At 40.7% G+C, this 14,641-nt stretch overlaps 1 protein-coding gene and 1 pseudogene across 28 annotated transcripts in view; both read left to right on the plus strand.

Annotated features, from left to right (window-relative positions):
• Positions 1 to 14,641, plus strand: part of NRXN3 (neurexin 3) — a 1,418,420-nt gene that overhangs the window by 257,820 nt on the left and 1,145,959 nt on the right. The window lies entirely within an intron of this gene.
• LOC118600807 lies at positions 8,054 to 8,162 on the plus strand (annotated as a pseudogene).

Genomic DNA, 14,641 nt, shown 5'->3' on the forward strand with positions numbered 1-14,641 from the left:
CTAGTACACTTTCTTGATTTATGAGACTTAGCATCTGTTGACTCCTTACTGGATGGGATTTAGAACCACATCCCTAAATGCTCCCTTCCATCGTCACTCCTTTCTAGAGCTCCATCAGTCATACTACTACTTACCCATTATTAAGGTATAGTAAAACTCATATCTGTTCTCCAAATATGGTTAAGTTTTCCATGTCTTATAGTTGATTCTAAAAATTTGTTTGGATCGAGTTCCTACTGTTCCTTTTTTCATTCATTTATTTGTTTATTCATTCAACAAATATTGAATGCCTATTTTTGAGCCAGGCGTGGGCCTATGTGCAAAGTATATGCAAGTGTTCACAGTATTGTGTGCAAAACAATTGAATAAGTTTTGGGTAGGAAGAGACACAAAATGCATACCTCAGTTATGTTTCTAAGAATTTTCTATGAAGAGATTTATATACAAGTATGTTGTATTATTGTATTATAAGTAGGGTAATAATACCCTGGAAATTGTTTAGATGTCTAAAAGATTGACGAACATCAAATAAATTATGAAATCCACATATGATGAGATCACAGTCATTAAAAATCAAGTTTTTGATAAATATTAAATAACATTGCAAAATGTTCATAGTTTACTAGTCTAACGGAAAAAAGGGAAACAATATAAAACTGGATCAATGAATTTTTAAGATTTTAAAAAGATGATAGATATGGGAAGAAATATCACCAAATGGAAATGATTTCAAGTCTCTTCTTAATACCTACTTCCTGATATTGTCTTTCTACAGTGAGCAACTGTTGTCTTTATACTATGCAAAACCTACTCCATTATCTACATGAAAATTAAAAGTAACATAGTCACTGCCCTCAAAGAGTAGATTCTCAACCCAATAGAAGAGATACTTTTAAACAAGTCATCATAATGTATGTCAGATGGAGAAAAATCAGGTCCCCAGAGTTTATATAGTGTTAATGGGATCTGGACATCAGAAAAGGTGCCATAGGTAGCATTCAAGAAGTGCCATGGAGACAGAATAGGAATTCTGCAGGCAGAGGAGAGCATTCCTGCACATAGTCGTGGAAGTGAGTGGGGAGAGATGAGCTGCCTGAAGGTGTTGAGATAGAGTGTAGATTGAAACATACAGAAAGGAACCAGTCTGACAAAGTGGTTTAATGGCTTGTGGAGAATCCTGGTTGCTTTGCTGAGGAATTCGAATTTAAGGGCTATAGGGAGCTTTGAAGAGGTCTATACAGAGAGGTGGACTTGAGCTATAACAGTAAGATGCAGTCTTTGGAATCAGACAAGCCTGGAGTCAGAATCCCAGCTCTGCCAGTTTCCAGGGGTACGGCACTTAACCTTTCTCATCATCCGTTTCCTCTCCCGTTACTTGGGGGCTATGAAATCAGCTTTATAGTGTGAACATGAGGATTAAACAAACTGATACAGAGTTTCTCAGCCATGAGTGATGAGTAGATCTTTTTTAAAGCTACAAAATGTTGGCACTGCTCCCCACCCCAATTTGTATTAAATTATTTTTATGATGACATTACTTTAATGTTTACAAAAGTAAAATTTGTTTTAAATTAAGTTTAATGCTCTACTATGGGTATAAAACCAAAATAAGTTTATACATTATAAGCAACACTACAAAAAAGCAATATTAGTTTAATGTGACCAGTTTGTAATCTATATGAAAATCAGTCTTCACGGATGTGTGAATATGGCACCATCTGCCTCGACCAGGTCATTTAAAGTCTGACCTTTTCCATTCTGTCTGTGCTGTGTATTCATTCCGTTCTCCGCCTCACTGTTCCTTGCTCCGACCCCCGGGAAGTACTGTTTGTGTAGTGCACAGAGGTGTGTATCGGGTCCCCCTCTGTTCTTTCCTCACTGGCCCATGACTGTTAATATCCTATTACTGGCACCGGTGCAGTCATGAACATACACGCAAGCGTGAGCACTGAAACCGCATAGTAGTACTCAACTACGAGGGGGTCATCTTGATGACTTTTAAAATAGTATCATTGATATGACTATTTAGTACATGCAATTCTCCTTCTATGGTTCTATACTTCCTCTTTGTAAGAATACATATGTATATCTCTCCTAGAAAGCTTATCGTTACTTTTAATGGTAGTTTTATTATGGCTAAAGATTTTTATACAGCAAGTACATCAGTTAGCTATTAGTGTGTAACAAACCACCCCAAAACCCAGTGGTTTAAAACTGCCAGCCATTTATTATCTCCCATGAGATAATAAATGGCTGGGCTGGCTGGAGAGACTTGTTTATCTGGTTTGAGGGGATAAACAAACCTTGGCTGGGCCCTCTCACCCTTTGGTGCCTTGGCCGAATGGCTGGGTTTTGCTACATGTGGTCTCTCATCTTCTGGTAGGTTAGCCTAGGCTCATTTTTATGGTAACCTAGACACATTCTTCTGGCAATCACAGAGAAGCAAGAAAGAGTAGACACATGCACGGCCTTTATTTCTGTTGCACTCTATCGACTGAAGCAAGTCGCCTGGTCAGATTGATAGGTCGGGCACATAAACGCCACAGCCTATTTCTAGGTGAGAGGAACTGCAAACTTGCTACTCAAAGGATGTGGTTACAGATAGGTGTATGAAGAATTTGAGCTATTTTTATAATCAATCTATCCCAGTAGATAGGAGGTTGGGGTATGGAGATCTATGAGGAAGTTATACTAACCTTCTTTGTGAGAGAGGGGTACTGCCTTAGGAGGGAATGGGTCTGTGACATGTTCTGCCAGTACTCGGTGTGGGAATGAGGAAGAGGGTAGATTCAAAGATGACTCCAGGGACCCCTAGCCTGGGTGACTGAGAAGACGCTGAAGCTGCTGATTGAAATAAGACATTCAGTAGGAAAAGCAAGGTTCATACTGGGGACACGAGAACAGCAGAAGGTCAAAGGTGGAGGGAAATAATAAATTGAGTTTGACTTACTGGAGCTCTTCCCATAAGGGGAGCCCTTCCCCATCTGGTGGCACATTAAAAAATACCTAAGCAGCTTTAAAAAAAAATATTGAGAATTGAGTTTCATCCCAGACCAATTAAGTTTAAATTTCTTGGAACTAGGTCCAGTGTTGTTGTTGTTGTTTTTAAATATATTCCTGGGAAATTCTGATGTACATCCAAAGTAGGAACCGTTATCTGGATCAGCGTTCTGCCCGTACATTACAGTCACCTGGAGACCTTATACCAAATGCCGATGCCTGAGCTGCACTACCAGAGGGTCTGTTTAATTGATGTGGGATGAGGACTAGGCAACTAACTGTATTTGAAAAACAAAATGGCTTTCAGGGTAAATTTAATGTGCAGCTACACTTGAGAACCACTGACCTAGATAGTTAATTTTCACTGTGCATAATCAATGTTTTCAGGTTGCAAGCCATGGCAAAGGGGCACTGTGACAGAGTCTCTGTAAGCTCTGGGCAGGCTCAGAATTAGCATGAAATTGCTGGGTGCCAGCCAGGGCAAGGGGACAGGAGCAGTCAGAGGACGAGACCAGAAACTTTAGGGACCCAACCTGGATCAACACCTGGTGCCTGAAGCACAAGGGCTTCTCAGGGTTAATCCCGTTTCCAGGAGAGATGTGGAGAGCCCTCCCTGAAAAGGTCTGGAATGTCAAATGTCATGATGCCATCTGATGCCCCTGCCCTCTCATTCAAATTTAGTTTTCCCTCTAGTAACACCCAGACAATGCAGCTTCCATCATTTTCTTTTTTTGAGGTCAATTCATAATGTCTTAGACCTCAGTATATATTTTCCTTGATTGCAAACCAAAAAAAAAAGCTGTTTCTTGAGTTCATCCCATTCCTCTAATCTTTGACCTTGTCACATCTTAGATAATTCCCAGACCTTCTTTTTGTTAATATCTCAAATATTTGTAGACCAATTATCTGTCTATAGGCAGTCACTGAGTCGACAGCAGATACTTAAGTTTTCTTTCTTTCTTTTTTTTTTTTCATGTTCATAAATCATTCTTGGCAGAGCTTTACTCATTTGGGGGTTTTGGCTGCCTCTCTGACTTTCCTCTAGTTTATATTTGGACTCTGTAAGCCTCATCTATTTTGGGGAAATTTTTAATTGCATAATACGAGTCGACTCCTGTTAGGTATGCCACTGACAATGTCTTCGAGTTCAGGGTTCTTCAAAGTGGGTGTTGGAATCACCTTAGGGTGGGGGAGAGTTTGTGAGAAGGGAACATTTCTGAGTCTCACCCAAGATCTCTGAGAATAAGGCTCAAGCATCTGCAATTTTCATGTTTCAAGGGGAATTCTTATATATGTAGTTGTTATTGCTAAAGTTATTACCTCAATATTCTGCTTAGGGGAGAAATCAGACAAGTCTGTTTGTTTTTGGTGGGAGAAACTTTGCTCCTCAAACCTCATTTGAAATCAAGACATAGACCCTTCCTTAAAGAGTTTCCAAAGATGTTCTACACTAGGAACAACCATTTTACTTCCGTTTTAACTATCAGTGGGGCTGGTCGACATACAGGGATTTTATTGTGTACGATCAGCACACCTAAGGTATGAGCAGAAGTAAAAGGAAAAAGAGGCTCAATGAGTTCAGGAGATAAATTCTGGGGCAGGTGAGAAGCAGAGAGGGAGAGGAAATTCAGAAGCCCGTGTGTGGAAATGGCTAGTGTCCCCTATGGCAGTGTCCAGGGACATTTTACACCTCGAAGCACTTCATAGTCTGCCAAATCCTTCTACACGTGATCCTCGCACCGGTCCTGGAGTGGCTAGACCAGGCAGGTCTTAACACCCCCTTTTCATGGATAAAAAATCCAAGACTCCTGGCAGCTACTTGCCCCAAATCAGTTAGGTACCTGATGACAGAAACAGGACTAGAATTGATCTTAGGACTTAATCCTAGAGCAGGACTCGTCTGTCCTTCCTAACCTGTACTAGGTCTGCGCAACTTAGACTTGTTCTCACTTCTGTTATGCTGAAGCCGTCTCCCTGGTCAGTGTCTTTTTTGTGACACAAGGTAGAGTGGTTCTTTGGGAAGGCTCATGGCATTGCTGTGAGTGGAGTGAGTGTCCTTGAGGTCCTTTGAAACCCACATAATAAAAGTCAACAAGCTTGCTGAGAGAGCTCACGCTACCTATTAAAACAAAAGTGGTCTGCGCTACCTAAGTGTCTTCGTTTTTCCCCTTTCTTCCCTCTTCCTCTTATCTCCTATGCATTTAACACAGTCAACAAGAAATACAGTTATATCTCTGGGTTCTGAGGAAGCTCCAAGTCACATAGCGATGACTGTCAGCAGGATTAGGTCTAATGGAGTCAACAAGATTGATCAAGGTCCTGGGGTCACCGTCTGTACTCTGGTCTGACAGACCTTTTCTTGATCTAAACCATTGTGACTGAAGGTGTGTAGACCCTGCGCCCACCATCTCTCTCTCTCTCTCTCTCTCTCTCTCTCTCTCTCTCTCTCTCTCTCTCTCTCTCTCTCTCATGGAGTAGGCCCTTTTGCTTTAGGTCTGAGTTGGTATTGATCCTTCTGTGACTATAATAATTAACCTGGGTAGCACGCTTTAATGTTTACAAGCCTTTTCATCCCTATTCATTTTGATTATTACAACAGTCAGGTAATGTAGATAGTTATACTATCCAGGCATGATTATAATAGTCTAGGAATACCTGTGTGATTCCCTGGACCTGCCATCCCTCCCTATGAAGTACTATAAGGTAAATGTATGCACAGAGGGGTGAAGCAATGCAAAGGAGCCACTCATTGTTAGGTAGGAGTTAGGCCCCAAACACTGAGCAGGATTCAGGTCATCTAGACTGTATCACACAGAAAACCTGGGAAGACCTGAGCAACCTAAGAAGCCAAACTTACATTCCTGGTTTTACTACTTTTGTGAGGGGAAAACCCAGTTCTCAAGTGCCTGCTGAGAAGCCCCATAGAAAAGGAAGTGGGTGGAAAGATGGGGCCTAGGCCTTTCTGGGCTGGAATTCCGGAGATTTGTAGGCAAAGAAATACATCAGAAAAGAAAGCCACAAAGAACTGTGGCGAGTGAGGAGCAGCCCCGGGCCTGACGTGACTTCTTGAGGCTGGGGAGGATGGACAAGACTCCTCATTGATGGAAACCCCCAGCATTAAGGGCCAGCAAACTAGTTTTTCTTCTTCCTTGGGCACTGCCTTTGTGATTTGGAGACCTGCAGGGAGGGCTCACTAGCCCAATCAATATGACTTGCAGCTGCATTTTTGCTGTGAGGAAGTTTAGGGTCAGTTAATTCACTTATTCAATCAAGGTCACTTGTTTAGTGAGTGGAGGAACCAAGATTTGAACTCTTGGAGTTTGGCTTCAAGCACTAGGGATTTTTCCACTGTATTATCCGACCTCTACCAAGCACCACCTCATTCTTCTATGGAGAATCACTTCTGCTGCCCTGGGCTTCCTCTGGCAGGACCATCATCATTAGAACATTTAAAAGAACCCCCAAAATGTATTTCCTGCACTTAAAATCGATTTGCCTAGGGAAGACATTAACGCCCATGGCGTTGTCTGGCTCATAGTTTAGGAAGCCTCTGGTTGCAAGTGGAGATAATTCTGCTAGATGAGGCTTGGATCACATGTGCATCTCATCTCACGGTTTCTCCTTGAAAGCTCAGATGATACAAATGCCCATGCTGTCCCCTAAAAGAGATGCTGGGGCTTATTTTGGGAAAGAAGCCTATTTTAAGCTAAAGGACAGGGGCTCCCTGTCCTACTGCCGTGCCGGCTTCTTTCCACTCTGCACTCAGCAAAAATTAAATATTCTCTAAACAATAGGTGACTCAGCCTTAGCTAAATCTTAGGTGAAATGGATTTAGCAAGCAAATAGAGAAAACGTCTTTTTTTTTTTCCTTTTCATTTTTCCTAGTCCTGTTTGATAATTCTCAGTGCTCAGTGCTTCTTTCATCCAAAGATCTGTAATTAATTAAGCTTCACAACTCCCCTGGCAGGTAGCGAAGTACAAGGATGTTCATTTAAAACCAATCCTGTTTGATACAGTAGGGCTGTTACTAAGGCCCTTTAAAAGAAAAACCTCTCTATTGTGAAACTTCCTTTTAATAGAGTAAATTGAAGGAGAAAGGAACAAAGTAATTTTGCCTGGCATGCTTGCTCAGTTACGGCAACTGAGAGTCCTGAGTTTTGGGCTCTGATGCCATCTTGGGTTAAACGGGGTATATGAGCTATTTATTGCTGCATAGCAAACTACCACAAGATGCAGTGGCTTTAGACATCTCACACAGCCTCTGTGGATCAGGAATTCATGAGTAGCTAAGCTGGGTGGATTGGGCTCAGTGTTTCCTAAGGTAGCAGTCAAGACATCGGCCAGAGCTGTGATTATCTGAAGGCTCGACTGGAGCTAGAGGATCCACTTCCAGACGGCACACATAGATGAATGGCACGTTGCTGCTGGCTGTTGGCAGAAGACCTCTTCTTACCTTGTAGCCTTCTCCAGAGGGCTGCATTAGTGTCCCGATGACATGGCAGCTACCTCCCCATAGCAAGTGAGCTAAAGAAGCAAAGGCAGAAATGGCAGTGTCTTTAATACTTAGCCTTGCAGGTCACACTTTTGTCATTTCCTCAATGCCCTACATTGACTACACGGTTCAGCAGTCTTCACTGTGGGAGAGGACTACACCAGGACGTGAATACCAAGAAGCAAGAACCACTGGGGACCTGCCTGGAGGCTGGCTAATGTGATGATATATTAAGCATGATGAGTTCATTTGCGATATTCCTGGGGTGTCCTTTGAAAAGCCAGCTTAGAGGACTAAATATCGTGTAAGAGGGAATAATGCAGTTATAGTTATTCGTAGGTTTAGAATACATCGCTGCCATTATTCATATGCATGGGTAAGTGATTAAGCTTGTATTGAAGTGTACAAGACTATGGCGGTGCTTTCATCATTTGGAGCTGGATACTAATTTGTCCCAGACCTTACATTGGATCGCTGGTTCCCATTGTGGGTCTGTGGATCAGTGTTGTGTCAACTGCTCGGAAGCAACTGAAATGTTTTTTTGAAAAAATACAGATACTAGTCTATGGCCATGCCATGCTGAACACGCCCGATTTTGGAAGCTAAGCAGGATTAGGTCTGGTTAGTACTTGGATGGGTGACCACCTAGGAATACCAGGTGCTGTAGGCATAAAAAAATATACAGATACTAGGTTTCTATTCCTAGGGATACTAAGTCAATATGTTCTGAGTAATGGCCTCTATATTAGGCGGTGGTAGCCTCAAGTTATGATGAATGAGAATTATGATTAACGGTGGTCGTATTGGTTTGTTTAATACACACACACACACACACACATACATACATGATCTTTTTCTTGTCTTCAGAAAGCCAACTTGATATTGGGGACCCATTTGCTAAGGGCTGAAATTAGTGGTTGCCAGCATTTTTTTCATGCCATATTGTTAAAGGGGGCAAAGATAGTAGAAAGTACCCATATTGCAAGGGCTGCTAGAGAGACAGATGTGGGGTTGCTGACCAGCAGTTTGAAAGGCTGTCATAATGCTATAGCAACATATGCAAGGACTTATTACCGTGTACAGAAATACTGTTGCATTCTACATAAATCTTAGTCCATTGATTCCTAAACATTAGTATCTAGAAGAATCACATGGAGAGTGTTTTAAATGTAGATCTAAAAAAAAAAAAAATGTGACTCTCGAGGCTCGTCTTTGGGATTCTGATTCAGTGGGTCTAACATACCCCAGGTAGTTTTAATATAAATGGTATGGGGACCACACTTTGAGATACACTAGGCATAACCTAACTTAACTTAAATGTATTGACCTCATATTTATTTAATCTCTAGGAGCAAGAGTTCAAACTGTAGAGTGGCTGACAGAGGAGGGGCTGCTTTATAGAGTTCGCATGGATGATACTAGGTAAACTGCCAGTGTGCATGAGGAGTACCATGAGGTCTGGACAGGTGTGGAAGGACATCTTATCAGCATCATTTTTGTAGAAGTTTGCCTTTCTTCAGAACGATAAACTGTTAGAGGTAGAATCTGTATGTGCTTTGATTTCGCAGTTCCCATAGAGACAAGCATAGTGCCCTACCTGCAACAGGCTTGCGATTGGTGTGATACCACATAAGAGTAAGTTTATCTGAGGTGGCCAGGAATTCTGGGTGAGAGTTAATCCATTGCACCTGGAGCGCGTTGCATGTTGTGGTGACTGCTTTGCGGCTCCTGAAGTTGAGTGAATCTGGGCTGTTGCCAAGCTCTCCTCTCACTTGTTTCTCTCTTCTGAGTGTCTCCAGGTGGGTGGGGATAGCCAGACAGTCGTGGCATTAACGGCTGTCTCCAGATTTGGGACTTTGAAGAGTGAAATTGGAATAAGAACGGAAGAGTTGAATAGAGGACAGCCAAAGCCTACAAATTACTGCTAAAGAAGGGACAAGGCAAAAAGAGAATATTTCAAACAGATTGAACACCTCTGCTTTAATCAAATAAGAACACCTGGGCATGCCAGGGTGGCAGAAACAGACAATAACATGGTCAAGAAGACACTCAATGGCAAATAGCAAAGCAGCAAGCTACTTGTGCATTTTTTAGAGAAGACGAAGGAAGGGAAGAACCATGATATGATTCATGATATGACTGCCGACTTCATTCAACAATAATTTGAGTTGCTTCTATGTGCTAGGACCTCTTTCAGGTGCTAGGGATATTAAAGTAAACCAAAGAGACAAAAAAAGCTTAGATTTTAGCTGAAGAGATAACTAATGAATAAATACATAATAAAATGGCATATAGTGATTAGTGCCAGTAAAAAAATAAAAAAGCAGTGGAAGGGAATAGATACTAAAATTAGAATAAATATCACTCCAAAGCAGACTTCTTTGATATGATAATGATATTAACAGTTATTATTTTAACAAATTCATTTAACTAATATTTAACAAGTGTCTGTTATACACCACACACAGTGCTGGGCAATGGAGCTGTAGTGGTAAGACAAGGCAAATTTCCAGATTTCATGGTGCTTTTATTTCCAGAGCAGGAAAAAGGCCCTAAATAATCAAAGATACATAAAAAAACATATAAGACGGTGATACTCAGGGAATTAAGACAAGGGGAACTGATGGAACGACTGGGAAGGCTCCTTGAGTTTAATCGAGGGAATTCTTTTCCAGGGAGATGATACTTACAGTGAAATCTGAATAGCAAAAAAGAGACTGCTCTGCAGAAAGCATCGCAGGCCGAGTTCAGAGGCCACCAGGGCAAAGGCCCTGATCGCTGCAGGTCCAGGAATAGAAATAAGGCCATCGGAGCTATATAAACCTGGGGAAACTGGGAGCCTGGTTAGAGTAACTAAGGACAAAAATAACCTTCTTTAATAAATATGTTGTTGAGAGCCTATATAACTCCTAAAAAACTATTTTTCTTTCCATTTAAATATTGCCTTTCTTCTGAAAGAGACAAGTGTAACATTTAAATCAATCTATTTGTAACACGAATTTCTTCCTGTAATTAGTTCTTCTTTTCCCTAACACCCCTGAGAAAATCCAAAAAGCAGAACAAGCATTATTATAATAAAATTTTATTAAATAGTGTAATTACCAAAAATATTGTATGTCAATATGCCAGTTATTAAGTGTGTTCACTTGGGTAGTAACTGGGAATTCTTGGCTACTGTTAGTCTTCTGGCCCGTTCATCTTCCACGCCGCCTTCGATGCAATGCTGCTTTTCTGGGCTGGTACTCGAGATCGCGAGTGTACTTTCTCTGTGGATAGCTTTCCAGCTGCCCGAACTGCGGAGCAGCCAGGGAGAGCCTTTGGCCTTCGGTTGTCTCCACTTCCTCTTCCCGAGTGCTGCAGTCTCTTTAATTCCCGTCTAAAGAGTAGGTTTGTGCACCCTGTTCTCCTCTCCATCTAGGGTACATGCATCACCCAAATCTCTTTTGTGTCTCTGGGGAGCGTACCAATCGTTTTTATAGGTGTTCACCGGCTTTTCCTTTTCTTGGTTGCTTCTCCGATGTTGTCTAGAGAATCACTCCCTGCACCATGGGGTCCTCTTCCCCTCAGTTAACCATGCGAGAGATTATGCTCACGCATCCTCTACATTTCACACATCCCTAAAGCATCTTTCTATTTATACTGGTTACAGAAGCTGGAGTGGAGATTAGGTGGGCAGGTTGTGTTGCGTAGAAATTTACTTATATGCTAAAAATGTAATGAAAAATTTTCAGTTTCCTGTATATTCGAGTGTAATGTATATTCTCCAAAATACACTTATTAACTTTCACATTGTGAATCACTAAGCCTTATGCTTCTCCAAAGAAGAGAGCACGATTTCTCAAAATGCAGTATTGTTTTTAGAATGAAAATTTAATGTTTCATGACCAATTCAAATCATCTTTGAAATTCTACACTACCTCAGCCTTGATCAGCTTTAAAATGCAAATGCTACCCATAAGGAACAAATGTCTTTTCAATTATTAAAATTAAATTTTAAGATTTGTAATGGTTTCTATAATGAAAATGTTTAAAATTATCTGAGAAATAGGTCTCAAATTCTAATAATAATTAAAAAGAACAAAAGCAGAGACTTGAAGACAATAACAAAAGCAAAGATTAAGTTATTTAATTTTTACAGACATTTCAAGGTATTACGTTAGAAACCTAAGAATAGGGACACAGGCACATGCTCGTGCACTCTCGCTCGCTCGCGCTCTCTCTCTCTCACACACACACTCACACTCGAGTCAATATGCTTTTTGATCCGTAAGAATTAGGATCGCCTTGCTTATTGAAATTAGAAACAAGATGCTGATCATAGTTTTGCTTTCTAACTTGGAGAATGTATCTGAAAAGCCAGAATAATGGTTAAATATTGCTGACATTCTATAAAATAGGTGTAAGGATGGTCAAATGTTTATTGTATTTCTGCTGTGTGCTTTTCGCCCAGAATGGCCCTGTGGATGTGAAGGATATAAAAGGACTAGACGGTATGGTGTCTGCCTTTGAGAAGTTTGCCAGTGAGTTGGAATGATAAAAAAAGACTTTATAATACACAACTCGAAAACAGTACATGCCAGTATCTACCCAAGCACTAGATAGCACAGTGCTGAGATACAAATAATTACAGCAATCGACTGAAAGGAAAATTATTAATGTTGTGAGGGGTCTACATGGAATGCTTCATGAAGGAGGAAGTGTTTAACTAGACCTGGAGGGAAATACAGGATTTGGCATCTTTTTCTTTTTAGTGCAATGATAATAACTAATTTTTATTATAATGATTAGCTGTCTGTTGGCTCAGAGATTAGAGGATGGAAAAGCATGACAAAGCCACAGGGTAAACCCACTATGTTTCAAACGTCTTTTAAAAAGGAGTTGGAAGAAAGAGAGGCTTTCTAAGACCCTAGGCTTGGGGAGAAATGTAGGAGGTGCTGAAGAGAATTAATGGGTAATACGTATCATTTTGTACAAAGTAACCTTGACACAAATGGGGCAATTTAAAAGAGGGTAAGTGACTCCCAGCCCACACACCCAGGTTGATGGAGGAAATAATCATGGGGTTGATGACAGATTGGAAAAAGAAGACCCAGGGTAGCTTCCCCCCCTCCATTGTGTGTTTCTCATCTAGAGGTAGGGAGCTTATAGCTGAAAGAACATTTCAGAAACTCAGCCCTTTTTACTTTCAAGTAATTTTAAGTAAGTAACTTGATCTAATAACGAATTAGATGCACCTCTCTTTTCTTTCCTCTCTCAAGCTCTGTGAGGACATGTGACCATTGTCATACCACTGACATCCAAGAGGTTCAAGTGAACGAAACAGGCTATAAAAACCTAGATAATTGTAAATAATTTTTGATGATAAAGCAGTGTGTTACAGTGGGTAAGTAGGGGTGTGACTGTCCCTGTGCTTCACAAGGGAAGCAAGTAATATTGCTCTAAGTCAGTGGTTTTCAACCTTGGTACACATTGGAATCACCTGGGGGGCTTTACAAGTTACCGATGCCCAGCCTCTCTCTCTCTCTACTCCAGAGATACAGTTAGTCTGAGAAGTGGTCTGGACACTGGATTTTCTAAAGCTACCCGGGTCGTTCTAAGAGTTAAAACTACTCCTCTATGACACTGCTGGATCCCACCTCCAGAGTTTCTCATTCATTAGATCTGGGATGGAACCCAATCATTTGTATTTCCATAATGTCCTCAGGTGATGCTGATGCTGCTGGGCTGGATACCACATTTCGAGAAATTCTTATTTAAGCTATTGAAATCAAACTGGTCCGTGTTATACTAACCATTTCCTAAAATTTGGCCCTTGAGCATAATTGTTAAAATGCATATTCTGACTACCTTCCTTAACCCACTGAATTAGAATGATCAGGAATACGCAATTGTGTCTGTCTGTCTGTCTATCTGTCTATCTTATGGTGACATTGATTAATGAAAGCCAGTAAGTTTCAGGTGTACAATTCAGCAGTAAGGCATATATTGCATTGTGTGTTCACTGCCCATAGTTAGATTTCTTTCTGTCACCACAGATTTGACATAATCTGCAATTTTAAATGAGATCTCCAGGTTTTTACTTTGGACTCGATCATTTGTGGATGAATATGTGGTTTAAAGTTTTGTTTCTTTTGTATCTTGCTCCAAATATTTTTACATAAATTGAATATGTGACATATAAGGAATTTCATAATCATTTAATGCTATTTTTTATGAGAAGAACTATTTTTAAGAGTTTGGATTGTATTAGATACTCTAAGGCATTAAAAGATCAAACCTGGGAGAAGAGGCTTTATTATGGGGCTTATGGTATAATAACAGAAACATCTGTTCATGTAGTGGCAGCAATTCTAGTTGTATGTGAGATGTTTTGAAGATAACTTTTAAAAGCAGGCTTTGCAAATTCAACATAGTTAGGTAATTGCACTCAACACAGGAATTATAAAGGTTTGAGGCGCATCTTTCAAATTTTAGAGGATGTTAGAATTACCATGGGTACTTGTTAAAATTTTACTTTCTAAGTTCCACCTCCAGAGAGACTTAATCCTGGATAGCATCTAGGAATGTCTGATACACTAGGTATAGGAAACTCATTTTAAGAAATCGTAGGGTAGGGACTATGAAGGAGAAAAAATATTTCCATAGTTCGCCTGAGCTGCTAGTAGAGGATTTGCTATATATCGACTTTTTGTACTTTATGCAAGTCAATGTCCTCAGAGCTAGGGGTACGTGTCAGTTCAGGATTTATTTTTTCAGTGTGTAATCTTATTCTGCCAACCTGTTTCTCTCTCTCTCATGTAGACACTGTACGGCTTTGATTTCGTATCTCCTTCCCATTATTCCTCCTCTTATGGAGGAAATGGAGGAGACAGATGGTTCGGATGAGGACCAGGTCTGGTTTGCATTGAGCCTGAATTTTCTTTCCCTTTCTCTTCCTGTTACCGAGCTTATTTTTCTTGATTATTTTTTTTCTCATTGTCCTCTGCTCTTGTCCATGTGTACCACCCCCGCTTCCCATTCATGTTCCATCTTTACTCTGGGCTGTCTTTCCTTTGTGCCCTGTCTTTGTGGTCATTTCAGTGGGCGGGCAGGATAAGGGGGTCATTGAAGTCACAGTCAGTTTGGGGTTTTTCTCCCCAGCGGTGGTGG

This window comes from Rousettus aegyptiacus, unplaced genomic scaffold (assembly GCF_014176215.1).
Source record: "Rousettus aegyptiacus isolate mRouAeg1 unplaced genomic scaffold, mRouAeg1.p scaffold_m13_p_3, whole genome shotgun sequence".
NCBI lineage: Eukaryota > Metazoa > Chordata > Mammalia > Chiroptera > Pteropodidae > Rousettus > Rousettus aegyptiacus.